The following is a 13,060-nucleotide window of genomic DNA, read 5'->3' as shown; positions in this document are numbered from 1 at the left end:
TTTTATATACACACTGATTTACATGTGCGATTCAATGTCTCTATATGTGTGTGATGTAAAGTGCTCTGACATCCTACAATGGTATGAGAGATGCTATAAAACAAATGAAATACATGTGACAGAGGGGCTATTACTTCAATATAAAATACTAGGGGCCAGATGTACGATCCGTTTTTATATGCGTGAATGGGTTTGTGAACCCGCTTTCACATGCAAAAACGTATTGGGCCATGTACATAGCCTATTTCGCGAGTCGCAATTTGTTTGCGACTCGCTAAATAGGTTTTTCAACTTGCTATTTGGAAGGGGCATTCCCTTCCAAATAGTGAGTCTTAAAACCATGTACAAATGTTTTGCAGTTGCAAAACACTCGCAATTACCACTTACTTCAAGTAGATGGTAATGCATTTGCAAATGGGAAGGGGTCCCCAGGGGACCCCTTCCCCTTTGCAAATGCATGCAAAATTATTTTTTAAGGGCAGGCAGTGGTCCAAGGGACCTCTGCCTGCCCTTAGAAAATGAAACGGAAACGTTTCATTTTCTTTTTTTTTTTAAATGCACGGTAAATGGGCTGCATTTTTTTAAACCGCTTTATTTAAAAGCAGCTCCAGACATGGTGGCCTGCAGAGCCCAGCAGGCACCATACCTAGGAGGGCTGGCATTCCCAATAGGCTCGCAAATTGCGAGAGGCTCATTAATATTAATGAACATCGCAATTTGTGACACCATTGGGAATCCGAAAAAGTGTTAAACACACTGTTGTACATTTCATTTAGCGACTCGCAATTTGCCACTCGCAATGTGTTGCCAATTGCGAGGCGTTAAATGAAATGGTCGTACATCTGGCCCCAAAATCCTTAGGGGCAGATTTACAAGCCCCTTGCTCCTCTTTTACGCCACGGTTGCGTCACTTTCGTGATGGAGCGGCGACGCAAAAGATACGCCTTGGTGAAGGGTATTTACAACGTGACGCCTCTGAGAGATGCGCCACGTTGTAAAGCCCTGCGCCAGAAGGAGGCGTTCCAGTGCAGGAACGCCTCCTAAAAGTGGCTGAGTGAAATCTACAAGATTTCACTCAGTCACTTTGTGGCCCATGCTGTGTCAAAACCCTGCGCCTGCTTGAAGCAGGCATATGGATTGACGCAGCATTAACAAGATTCGGCCCCCCAGAGCATTGCTGGAGCTGTGTCGTGCTTGCGACGCAACTCCATCAATGCGCCACCTTTACGGCACAGATGCGTCATGCATCTGTGCTTTTTTGCCCCATGAGGCGCAGCATTGTAAATGCGGCGCATCAATGGTGGCGGAGGCATGGCGCACAATAAGTGGCGCATCCCTGCTGATATGCATGGATGCGTCACTTATTGTAAATCTGCACCTAAGTACTTTGAGTATTTGTTTTGTGTGCACACGTGTGTATTTTTTTCGAATTACTGTTTTAATATTTGAAATGTAACTCATACAAATTGCTTGGGGGTCCCCGGCTTCCAGTAGTGACTCAATGGGGGTCCTCAGGAGTCAAAAGTTTGGGAACCACTGCTCTAGGTATAGTATTAACCCCGAAATGCGGATCCTTGGTGAAGCATGCGATGCAAGTAAGGCCATTTTGTGGGAGAAGAGAGCGCCGTGCTGTGCCGGGGAGACCCGCTGTCAGACTCTTCCGTGAAGTGCACAGGGGGGCAGGAAAGGCACAGACAGCGGGAGGGGAGGGGGCGGGAACAGCACACGGTCAGCGGGAGGGGGGGGCGGGAACGGGCACTCACCTGGACTTCTTCCGGCGGCGGTCGTCCTGGAATGAACAAAACAAACCTAAAAAATAAAAATAAAAACCCGCCCGCCCGCATGACGTAGGAAAAGGGGTGGGATGAGTAAAAATCGCGGGAACGCCAACGAATCTGCTCCGGCCATGACAGACAGATGTCTGTTCCAATGGCTAGCCTCCATTTATGGAGCTAGCCAATGGAACAGAGGGCGGATTCCCAAGCTACATACTCTAAACAAAAGATTGCGCCTTGCGCGAAATGCTACTTGCGCAGCTTTTCGCCAGGTCGAAACCTAAAAAGCAGGCACAGATAGTAGCAAAGGATGAAGACTGAAATGGAAAATCAGGGACTAATGCATTCCGACACATCTTCCGTTTGTGATTCCTCTTTTACATATGTTTCAAATAGGAAATGACATTACAGGAAAAGCCTTTGCTAGAGTTTACATTTGGAATTCAGCTTATATTCTGGGAAAAGACCACATCAATCAATCAATCAATCAACCAATCAAACATAGTATTTGTAAAGCACGCTACATACCCGTGAGGGTATCAAGGCGCTAGGGGGGGATGCTGCTACTGTTCAAAGAGACAGGTCTTGAGGAGCCTTCTGAAGGTCAGTAGGTCTTGGGTATGCCGTAGGTGGATGAGAAGGGTGTTCCATGTCTTGACAGCGAGGTGGGAGAATTATCTGCTGCCGGCGGTCACTCTTCGGATGCTGGGGACAGAGGTGAGGGTGCGGTCAGCGGAGCAGAGCTGGCGGGTGGGGGTGTAGAAGCAGAGTCGGCTGCTGAGGTACGCTGGTCCGGTGTTGTGGAGTGCCTTGTGTGCGTGGGTAAGGAGTTTGAAGGTTACCCTCTTGTTGATGGGCAGCCAATGCAGGTCTCTCAGGTGGCGTGTGATGTGGCTGTGGCGAGGGATATCGAGGATCAGGCGTGAGGAGGCTTTCTGGATGCGTTGGAGCCGTTTCTGGAGTTTGGCCGCGGCTCCGGCATAAAGGGCGTTTCTGCAGTCCAGTCTGCTGCTAACGAGGGCCTGGGTGGCGTCTTTCTGGTTTCGGTGGGGATCCATTTGTAGATCCTGTGGAGCATGTGTAAGGTGTTGAAGCAGGAGGAAGAGAAGGCTTTAACCTGCTTCATCATGGAGAGGGTGGAGTCGAGGATGACCCCTAGGTTGCGTGCGTGGTTGGTGGGTGTTGGGGCTGTCCTAGTGCAGTCGGCCACCAGAAGTTGCCCCAGGCCGAGGGAGTGGTTCCGAGGATGATGACCTCCGTCTTGTTCGAGTTCAGCTTCAGTTGGCTGTTCCTTATCCAATCAGCGATGGCCTTCATTCCTTCGTGGAGGTTGGTTTTGGCGGTGTGGGTGCTTGGTGAGGGAGAGTATCAGCTGGGTGTAATCGGCGTATGAGATGATGTTGAGGTCGTGTAGTCGGGCGACGTGGGCAAGTGGTGCCATGTAGATGTTGAACTGCGTCGGGCTGAGGGATGAGCCCTGGTGTCCACTGCAGATGATCTTGGTGTCTTCGGAGCGGAAGGGGGGGCGGACGCTCTGTGTTCTGCTGCAGAGGGAGGAGGTGGTCCAGTTCAGGGCCTTCTCTTGAATTCTGGTGTCATAGAGGCGTGTTCGAAGTGTGCAGTGGCAGACCGTGTCGAAGGCGGCTGACAGGTCCAGGAGGATGTTGGCTGCGGTTTCTCCATTGTCTAGCAGGGTCCTGATGTCGTCGGTGGCGGCGATGAGGGCAGTTTCAGTGCTGTGGCTGCTGCGGAACTCTGACTGGGAAGGGTCTAGGATGCTGTTCTCCTCGAGGAAGCTGGTCTGTTGTTTTTTGACGGCCTTCTCAGAGACCTTCGCCAGGAATGGGAGCAGGGAGATGGGTTGGAAGTTCTTGAGGTCCTTGGGGTTTGCCTTCGGTTTCTTGAGTAAGGCGTTGATCTCTGCGTGCTTCCAACTCTCCAGGAAGGTTGCTGTCTTGAAGGAGATGTTGATGGCCTTCCAGAGATGGGGTGCGATGGTGGTGCTGGCTTTGTTGAAGATGTGGTGTGGGCAAGGGTCTGATGGGGATCCGGAGTGGACGGTGTTCATAATGGTCGTTGATGTTGGTTAGGAGAGCAGGTAGTTGGTGCAGGTGGTGTTCGTGGGGGTGGGGGTCTCAGTGGTTGCCGTGGTGGTTGTAGTGTTAAAGCTGTCATGGATGTCTGATCTTGTGATGGAGGAAGGTGGCCAGCGAGTCGCACAGGTCTTGCAAAGGTGGGATGTCGTTGGTGTTGGAGTTGGGGTTGGAGAGTTCCTTCACGATGTTGAAGTGCTCTTTGCTGTTGTGTGCGTTGCTGTCTAGGCGGTCTTTGAAGGAGGCCCTTTTGGCGGATCTGATGAGGTGGTGGTGTTTTCTGGTGTCGTTCTTGTGAGCTGGTAGCTTTTTAGTGTTCGTTCACGGATCCAGTTTTTCTCCAGCTTCCGGCAGGTTTGCTTGGAGGCCTGGAGGTCTTCAGTGAACCAGCTGGCTTTCTTGCTGGTATGGCTGTTGGAGGGTTTCTTGATCGGGGCAAGGGTGTTGGCGCAGTTGTTGATCCACTGTCTGAGGTTGCGGGTGGCTGGATCGGGGTTGGTCTGGTCTGTGGGTGGGCTCCAGGTGAGGGTGGTGGATAGCTAGTCTTCAGTGACTTTGCTCCAGCAGCGGTGTGGCATCTGTTGGGTGCAGTGGTGCGTGGTGGGTTTCGGAAGGTGAAGTGGATGCACCGGTGATCGGTCCAGTAAAGATTGGTGCTGTGGTTGAAGGAGACGTGGGAGCTTGCGGAGAAGATGGGGTCAAGCGTGTGGCCGGCGGAGTGGGTGGGAGTTGTGATGAGTTGCCTGAGTCCAAGGTTGGCGAGGTTGTCGTTCAGGGTGGTGAAGTTGGTGTCCTTGTTGTTCTCGAGGTGGAAGTTCAGGTCCTCGAGGAGGATGTAGTCTGTGGAGGCGAGGACGTGTGTGCTGATGAAGTCAGCGATGGTGTCGCTGAACTGTGGTTAGGGTCCAGGGCGTCTCTAGACATCTAGGAAATCCACTATCCAAAAACTCATGGTGTTCCTTTCACAAAAATAGAAAGAGACATGCTTTGCAGTGCTCTGATTTGCAAGGTGACACTGCCGCTCAATATGTTCTGCCCTATAAGTTCCTTGATCCAAGCAGTTTACAGAACACCTGACGTGGTGACTGTGAGCGCAGAGATACCAGAATTAGTCAGCCAGCTAGGAAACCCAGTTATAAGCTGAGCCTCATTTCTAACAAGTCACCTTTGGGCAGCACATGGAGTGCTTCTTTCGCCTCTCAATGTGTAAAGTCTCTGGTAAGCTCTTGGTGTAGATCTCACTGCTCACAGTACATATCTCAGCACAGATGCAACAAACAAGCCCTTTGTCAGAATATGACTTGGATTGAAAAACTGTCCCGTAAAAAATGAGTTTAATCCTCTGTGGGGGTGGGAGAGGGTAGTTGCAGTCTCCCACAAACCAACAGTCTGGTGACCAGTAAAAGTGGTGGTGGTTAAATTAAATTTCTGAGAAAGTCATTTGATATCTTTCAAAGTTGTTTGTGAGGTTCTCCCCTCCAAGACAATAAAAAAAATCCCAAAAATGCATTTTACTTCACTATTTTCATTAAAGTTGTGAGAAGTTAGCCTGGCATATGATGTCCACTAGCTCTAGTGGGCACCTTGCACCAGTCTAATCAACCCTTATTGATGGTGGTTGTAAAGTCATAGAAATATATACTATAGAAAGTTACCCTTGTGGTAGCATGAACCAGCAGTCTTCAGGCTAAGACTTCAGTAGGCGAGTTAAGCAAGTTGTTTTACCACATATAATCCCTTGAATACCAAATGAAAGGACACCACACAAGGTATTTATCAAATACATATGTATTTAATCTAAACTCAACCCCTCTGCACTCTTTATGAGGTCAGAGGTAAAAATTCAATACAAGTCACACAGTTAATATACGATAAGTTGCACAGTGTACGTTATGCCCTAGGGGCCTCACAAACCATATACTAAGAAAGTGGTACAAGTACCAAGTGAGAGTTAGAAAGCAGGCTTTGGGCCTGTAGAATCGCTGGGGCTACACTAAACAACCAAACGGTCAGGAAGTAGGAGACCCATGGGAGCCGCGTGCAGTGTCTAAACACAGGCGTGGGTTCCGATTGACTTTCTTTCTTTTTTTTTTTTTTTATTCCTCGTAAACCAATGATGGGTATTCTACATAGGGAATCCCCTCCTCTCCATATTGCGATGTACCGGCCTCAAGGATTCCATCCGAAGGATACAATCCAAAATAGGTGAGGAGGGAGAAAAACACCTCTAGGTTTATCTGTTTGCTAGGTCCACTCCAAACCCTTTACGCTGGAAGACCCTTGGTTGAGTTGGAGACCAAGCGCCAACAGTACCCAGGTGAAATCATAGGAATACTCTCATCTGTTCCGCCAAGCCTCTAGGGCCGCCCAGATCTTAACAAGGCTAGAACTATCACATGCTATATCAGACTCACTAAAATATATGATATATTTAAGGCAGTCAGCAAAGATAGGAGCACTCTCTGCCTTCCAACCCTTACAGATTTCCCGCCTGGCTAGAATCATTGTATAAAATATGAATTTAGTCCTCATATCATTGAGCTGGTACTCTTCCCCTAGGCCAAAGAGAATAGTTTTGGGGGTGATGATAAAATGTACACCCAGCACTTCTGTTATAAATTCTTCAATTTTGGACCAAAAGAGCGACAATCTTGGACACTTAACAAACATATGTAAGTCGTCTGCTGCGGTAGCCTTGCAGCGTGGACAACAATATTCAAGATTCGTAATCTTTACCAATTTTTTAGGGGATATATACACTCTATAAAGGGTGAACAAATGATTTCGTTTTAAGGGAGCTGATTTCACCACTGTATTTAATAAGTTAAAGGAATCCCCCCATAGAGCAGGTATATTATTACATTGTAAGACTTCTGCTTCTCCCCACAACTTATTCAGTTCTAGTTCTGTTACTTCGTCTTTCTCATTAAGTGCCTCATACCAAAAAAATATTTCTTTTTTCCAGCTCTTTTTTTTCTTAACCAGATCAAACTTCGGGTTAGTTGTTAAATCCCAGGATATGGTAGTCCACCAGCAAGATAACTGGTAAAATTTAAACCTTGTGAGAGTTCCATTTGTCAGCCTATAAAGTGTTTCCCACCCCAATAACTTTGAACCATCCAAAAGATCCTGCCACTGCATGATGCCAGGTATTTTAAGGTGAAGAGATAATTGATCTCTGAGGCATTCTGGTGTTCCCGGGGAATCCCATATTGGGGCCAGAGGTGTATAGTAAGGGATGCCCAGTATTTTTCTTACAAAAACCCAATTTCTCAGAGCTGTGCCCAAAATCTTCAGTCTGACCTTCTTGTAGAATTTTGGGTCCCCAAATTTAAATAAAAAAGATTCATGGCCTAGAGGAATACCATGTAATAATGTCTGAAATAGTCGACCCAAGCAAGATGTATCAGCTTTGTCAGCCATTAGTCTGAAGTTTTTAAAATGGAAAGCGTGGCAGTAGTGGAGAATATCTGGCATAGCGAGTCCATCTGTTTTCATTTTTCTTCGTAATTTTTTTAGGGAAATTCTGGGCGATTTAGAGTTCCATATAAAAGATCCTATTCTTCCCTGTAGTTTAGCAATATCCTTGGGATTGAATGACAAGGGTATCGAGTTAAAGAGGAAAGTGATATTTGGCAAAATTACCCTTTTTATTAGGTTTACCCTCCCAAAGATATTCAATGGCAGTCCCAACCAGCGATGCAAGAGTCCACTGATGTCCTTGTAGACTCTATCCAAATTTACTTTGGATGTCTCAGAGATGTTCTGAACCAGATGTATTCCTAAATATCTCATCTGGGGTTTCCTTTCGGGGAGTGGGTCCTCCTGATTCCACTGCATGACCTCTGTTTTTTCTTTGTTAATTCTATATCCAGAGGCCACACCGAAGGCTTCTGCCTGATGAAATAATCGACGGATTGATACCTCTGGGTTGGAAGTATACATTAAAAGATCATCCGCATACAGAGCGAATTTTAGATCTAGATCATTCATGTGGAAAGGCTTAATTAAAACATCCGATCTTAACTGGATTACTAGGGGCTCTATATATAGATTGAACAGTAGGGGAGAGAGGGGACATCCCTGTCTAGTACCTCATGTTATTTGGACCCTGTCTGTAAGTGAATTGTTGACAAGGAACCTGGCCTTTGGATGGAGATATAATGCTTTCACAGATGTTATAAAATTAGTTAGAATTCCAAACTTTGATAGAGCTTCCCACAAGTACAGCCAACTAACCTGATCGAAGGCCTTAGCGGCGTCTATTGCTACGATAGTTAGTGGACTTTTTTCTCTGTAGCAAAGTCAATAGCCGCAATGGCCTGGAAGGTCAGCTCATTCAGCTGCCTGCCAGGCATGAATCCCCTCTGATCTTTGTGTACCACAGTCTTGATTACTTTGGCCAATCTTGCTGCCAAGATACCAGCAAAAATTTATAGTCTGTGTGCGAGATTGACCTGTATGATTCAACACTCATGGGGTCCTTATTAGGCTTCAAAGCTAATGTGACCATAGCCTCTAACCATGTTGGAGGGATAGGCTCTCCACCTTGATGTATTTTATTAAATAAAGACATAAGGATAGGGACTAGAATAGGAGATCCTATTTCGTATACTTCTACTGGAAGCCCGTCTGGGCCGGCTGCCTTTCCCCTGGCCATTCTTTTCAGTTGATCATGTATCTCTCCCTCTTTGATTATAGAACCCAAGAACAGGCTATCTGCCTCAGTTAGGTGTGGAAAGCATAGCCCCTCCAACCAATGCACTGCACCTTCAGTAGAAGTTTCATCGTTTTCCATGTATAAGTTCTGCATGTAAGTTTTAACTTCTCCCAATATTTCGTCATTGTCAAACGATATATCCCCAGTACTCTGTATCTTTAAGCTACTTATCTGGTTCCTAACTCGATCGGATCTGACTTTCCACGCCAAGATACGACCACATTTCTCCCTATAAGAGAAGTTCTGTAGTCTACTTGCGTCCCATCTTTCTTTTATAATTTTATCCAATTTAGCCTGGTATTTAGCTTTTAGGCACTTCAGGTCTTTCTGTATGGAGATTAAGTTAGTCTGCTGTTCTAGGGAGGCTTTCTGTAGCTCTTGCTCTTTCTGTTTTATCTTGAATAAAGACTCATCCTCTGCCTTCTTCCTAATTTTGTTTCTGTGTATCATTATAGATGTGAATGTCCCCCTTAAATAAGACTTAAAAGCATCCCATATTATTTGATCGGATGCTGAAGCTTTATTGAACTGAAAGTACTCCACCATATCCTTCAATAAGTCGTTTTTTAGTTCTTCCTGTAATAGTAGAGATCTATCCAAGGTCCACCGTCTGACTTGAGTACCTTGTGGAAGTTTAACTATTAGCTCTACCATAGAATGGTCAGATAATATGGCGGGAATATAAGAGACAGACACAGTCTCAGAAAGTAGGACTTGGTCAATAAGGAAGAAGTCAATACGTGTATGATGTCTGTGTCTATGGCTGTAAAATGAATAATCTCTATTTTTCTGATTCTTAACCCTCCAGACATCTAGTAAGTTGAAATCTCTCATCATATTTTTAAGTTCTCTTTTAGATTTAGGTAAAGGGGTGAGGCAACCCTGGAAGTGCGGTTCAACCTGGAATCAAATACCAGATTGAAATCCCCACCTAAAATAATGGGAACATTTAATTCGAGAAAGCTATTTTTTAGGCTAATCAGAGCCTCTGAAGAGTCCTGATTTGGTCCGTAATATATTGCACATGTTAGCTTTGTGTTTTTTATGGCTAGAGATGCAGTCAGCCATCTACCTGTGTGATCAGTTTCCTGCTTCTCAACTCTTATTCCACTATTAGTTCTGATAATTATAGCCACTCCTCTGGTATTACCGCTCTGTTCAGAGCAGAGGAGGTCCTGTATCCACTTTTGATTTTTAAAGGCTGCCTTACATTCCTGCTGTTCAAGGTGGGTTTCTTCTAAAAGAAAAATATGACCCCCAGTCTTATTCAAGAATTCACAGGTTCTGTTAAGTTTCCTCGTTTCTCTCATTCCTTGACATTCCAACTTATTATTTTTATTTTACTCTCCATATTTCATCTTTTGTCATCTTTATCACAATAAAAAGGGTATCCAGTTATAAATTTAGCTTTAATTACTACTCTAGTTAAGAGTTGAGTTATGCCCATCTCGTCTTTTCTTGATTTATGAGGACATTTTTTCTCTTTAACACCCCAACCTCCCAACCCCCCACCGCCCCCCTTGAGGAACCCCCCTTATTACCTTTGGCGATTGTATCGCCATTTGGAGGCCCTATCCTCGATCTGGATTCTGGTTCTGGCTCTTAACTACATGATGTACCTACACCTATTTAACACCTAGACCTAATTTCTTTTTTTTTGGAGTTTTGTGCCCCCTTTTTTTTCCATATATACCTCTTTTTTTATTTTTTTTATTCATATATATATATATATATATATTTTTCTTTTCATTTTTTTACATCCATATATTTTTTTTTGTGTTTTCTACATATCTATGTGAGCTGTGCTTGAATATTTTAAGCCCCGTATATTTTTGCCGTCAAAGTTTTATGAAATCTACTCCTCTCATACAATTAATTATCTCTGGGCTTCTTTCACGCTTATAAGAAAGCTATCAACTTCATGAGGGGACGTAAAGTTATACGTTTTGTTGTTCCATACTACTCGCAATGCGGCCAGTAACTTCATCATAACCTGTGCACCCAATCCTCTCAATTTCTGCATCCGGGTCCCCAACTCCCACTGCCTCTGTGCTGTCACTCTGCCAACATCTGAGCGGATTAAGTACTTAGAGGAATCAAATTGAAGTGTGGGATCGATAAGAGCCCTCCCTAGTATCAGTTCCTTTACTGAGTATGAAAGAAAATGTACCAACATTTTTCTGGAGGCATTCCTATCCGGGTGACGTCTAAAGGGATCTCTATGTGCCCGCTGTATTTCATTCTCGAGATTGATGTTGAGTCTGTCCTTCAGGACTCCTTCTCTCAGCAACCTACATATCAGGGACTTAACGTCTCCATTCTAGGTCCTTCAGGAATTTTCAGAAATTTCAGGTTATTGCGTCTTGCATGTATCTCCAGACGTTCCATGTCCTGCTGCAGGGTCTGATTCTGGGCTTTTAATTCAGATATTGTTTGTGAATGTGCCTGTAAGACTCTCGTAAGAACTGCTACCTCTCCTTCTAAAACTTCTGTTCTTGTGGAGATATCATCCAGTTTACTCTCTAGGTTAGTACACTTCTCAATGATTTCTTTCTGATTCCCTTCAGAGATTTCAAATTTTGGCAGTAGTTTCGCCAAAAGGTCTTTGCGAAGGGATCTAAATAAACCTTCCATATCTTCGGCTTTCTGTTGCGGTTGCTGTTCCGTTCTTTGGCTGTTCCCCCCAAAAGGATCCGTTACCACAGGTGGAGACCTGCCAGGAATACTGGCTGCCTGTAACGAAATACCTGATAAAGGTTCAAAAGAGATCTGGGGGCTAGAGTTCTCCCTGCTACCACCCTGCTTACCAGTACTGAAGAGACAATCTCCCAGATTTGTCTCTGGTTCTACCAGCAGAGGGGCGTACTTATTTTGCAACAACAGAGCGGGGCTCAGGCTAGGGCTAGGGCTACTCATAACAGCAATAGTAGGCATGGCAGTAGTGGATACTTGAGGTTCTGTCTGTGGTTCTGTCTGTGGCATCACCTGCTTGACTGCTGCATCTAGACTAGATACCGTTTTCTCCATTATTTTGAAGTATGATTTTAAAGAGGGAGGAGGTTTAAGCGCCATCGAGGTTTTTTTCTGTTTCTTGACCTCTTCTATTTTATTCCTCTCCCTCCTATCTCTTTTTTTTTTGTCGTGGAGTAAAAGGGGCTGGAAGCAAACCACGAGCTTGATTATAAGTAGAATGTGTATATTCCCTCTCCGGAAGGGAGCGAAGGAGATATCTACTTCTTATGACTGGACGTGATGTTTCTTTAGTCTCTAAATTATTAACCCCCTCCCTTTGACTCCCTTCTTGTGGTAGAGGTTCTTTCAGGGCTTCTAAAGGGGTCTGAATAGTCTTGGTAAATATACCGTTATCTGTGTCCATCCCCTTGATACCTGTGGATAAATCGGTGCAAGCCTGTGTCAGTATCAGTAGCTTGTAACAGCCACTGCGTGTAGGATGCTGCCACTCTTCAAACTCCCTGTATGTAGAAAGCACAGTTCGAATGCCTGGAAATTCTCCACCCGCCTTTCCAACCCAGGGATGATACCCGCTCACCGCCGAGGTCCCACGTCTTCGTGGGTAAACTCTCGCGGCTGCCCCCTGGATCCTACGCCAGACACTCGACCGGCTCACTGTGCAGATCACTCGCTCGCCTCGAAGTCCAGCCTCTCTGCGTCCAACGCTGAGCTCAGCGTCTACAACCATCGAGCCGCCGGGTCCTAGTGCACACCTCCTCTCAGCTGATCACAGTTCGGCTCGGCTCGGTGGGATTTTCAAAAAGGAAAGGAGGAAATATTGGTAAAAGCGATTAAAGAGACTAAGAAAAGAGCCTCCTATGCTCACCGGATCATGATTATTCGTCCAGCTCCTAGGAGAGTGCAGGCACTTCGTTGAAAACCAGCATACTCTCGATCGAGGACGGAGCTCTCACGGCCGGCGTCAACCCGCCGCCATCTTCCTCCCGCCACCGTATTGAGGGAAGTTTCTGATGTTACTGGTCCCCATTGACTTTCTATGTAGATCGTAAAAGATACAAAGTTACAATTTAAGGACACTTCCAGATGGACTAGGATGGAACCCTTTTAAACTAGGACACTTCGAGAGTAAAGACCCACGGGAGCACCTGAGTACTCATGTTACCTCACCCAAGGAAGCCGGGTGCATAGGTGTCTTTTTGTGTCGGGTTTCGTCGTCGTTTTCGATGGAGAGCTGCAAAGAAGTGCTGCAGGCGACCAGAGGAAAAGTGTCCGGGTGGATCCAAGGGTGGATTGGAGATGAGAAGTACCTGAAATCAGAGGGGACAGAGTCTGGGTCACTAGCCAGTGACCAGGAAGGAACCAGGAAGGAACTAGGCACTGTTAGTTGCTTTATGGTGAAGAAGGTGAGTTTGTCTCTTCAGCCACGAGGTCCAGGAGGCATCAAAAATGACCAGGAGCTGGATTTGAACTGTCCCACAATGGATCTAGATGACTGCGGC

Source organism: Lissotriton helveticus, chromosome 2_1 (genome assembly GCF_964261635.1).
Source record: "Lissotriton helveticus chromosome 2_1, aLisHel1.1, whole genome shotgun sequence".
Taxonomy (NCBI): Eukaryota; Metazoa; Chordata; class Amphibia; order Caudata; family Salamandridae; genus Lissotriton; species Lissotriton helveticus.
Note: the sequence above shows the minus strand (reverse complement) of the source record.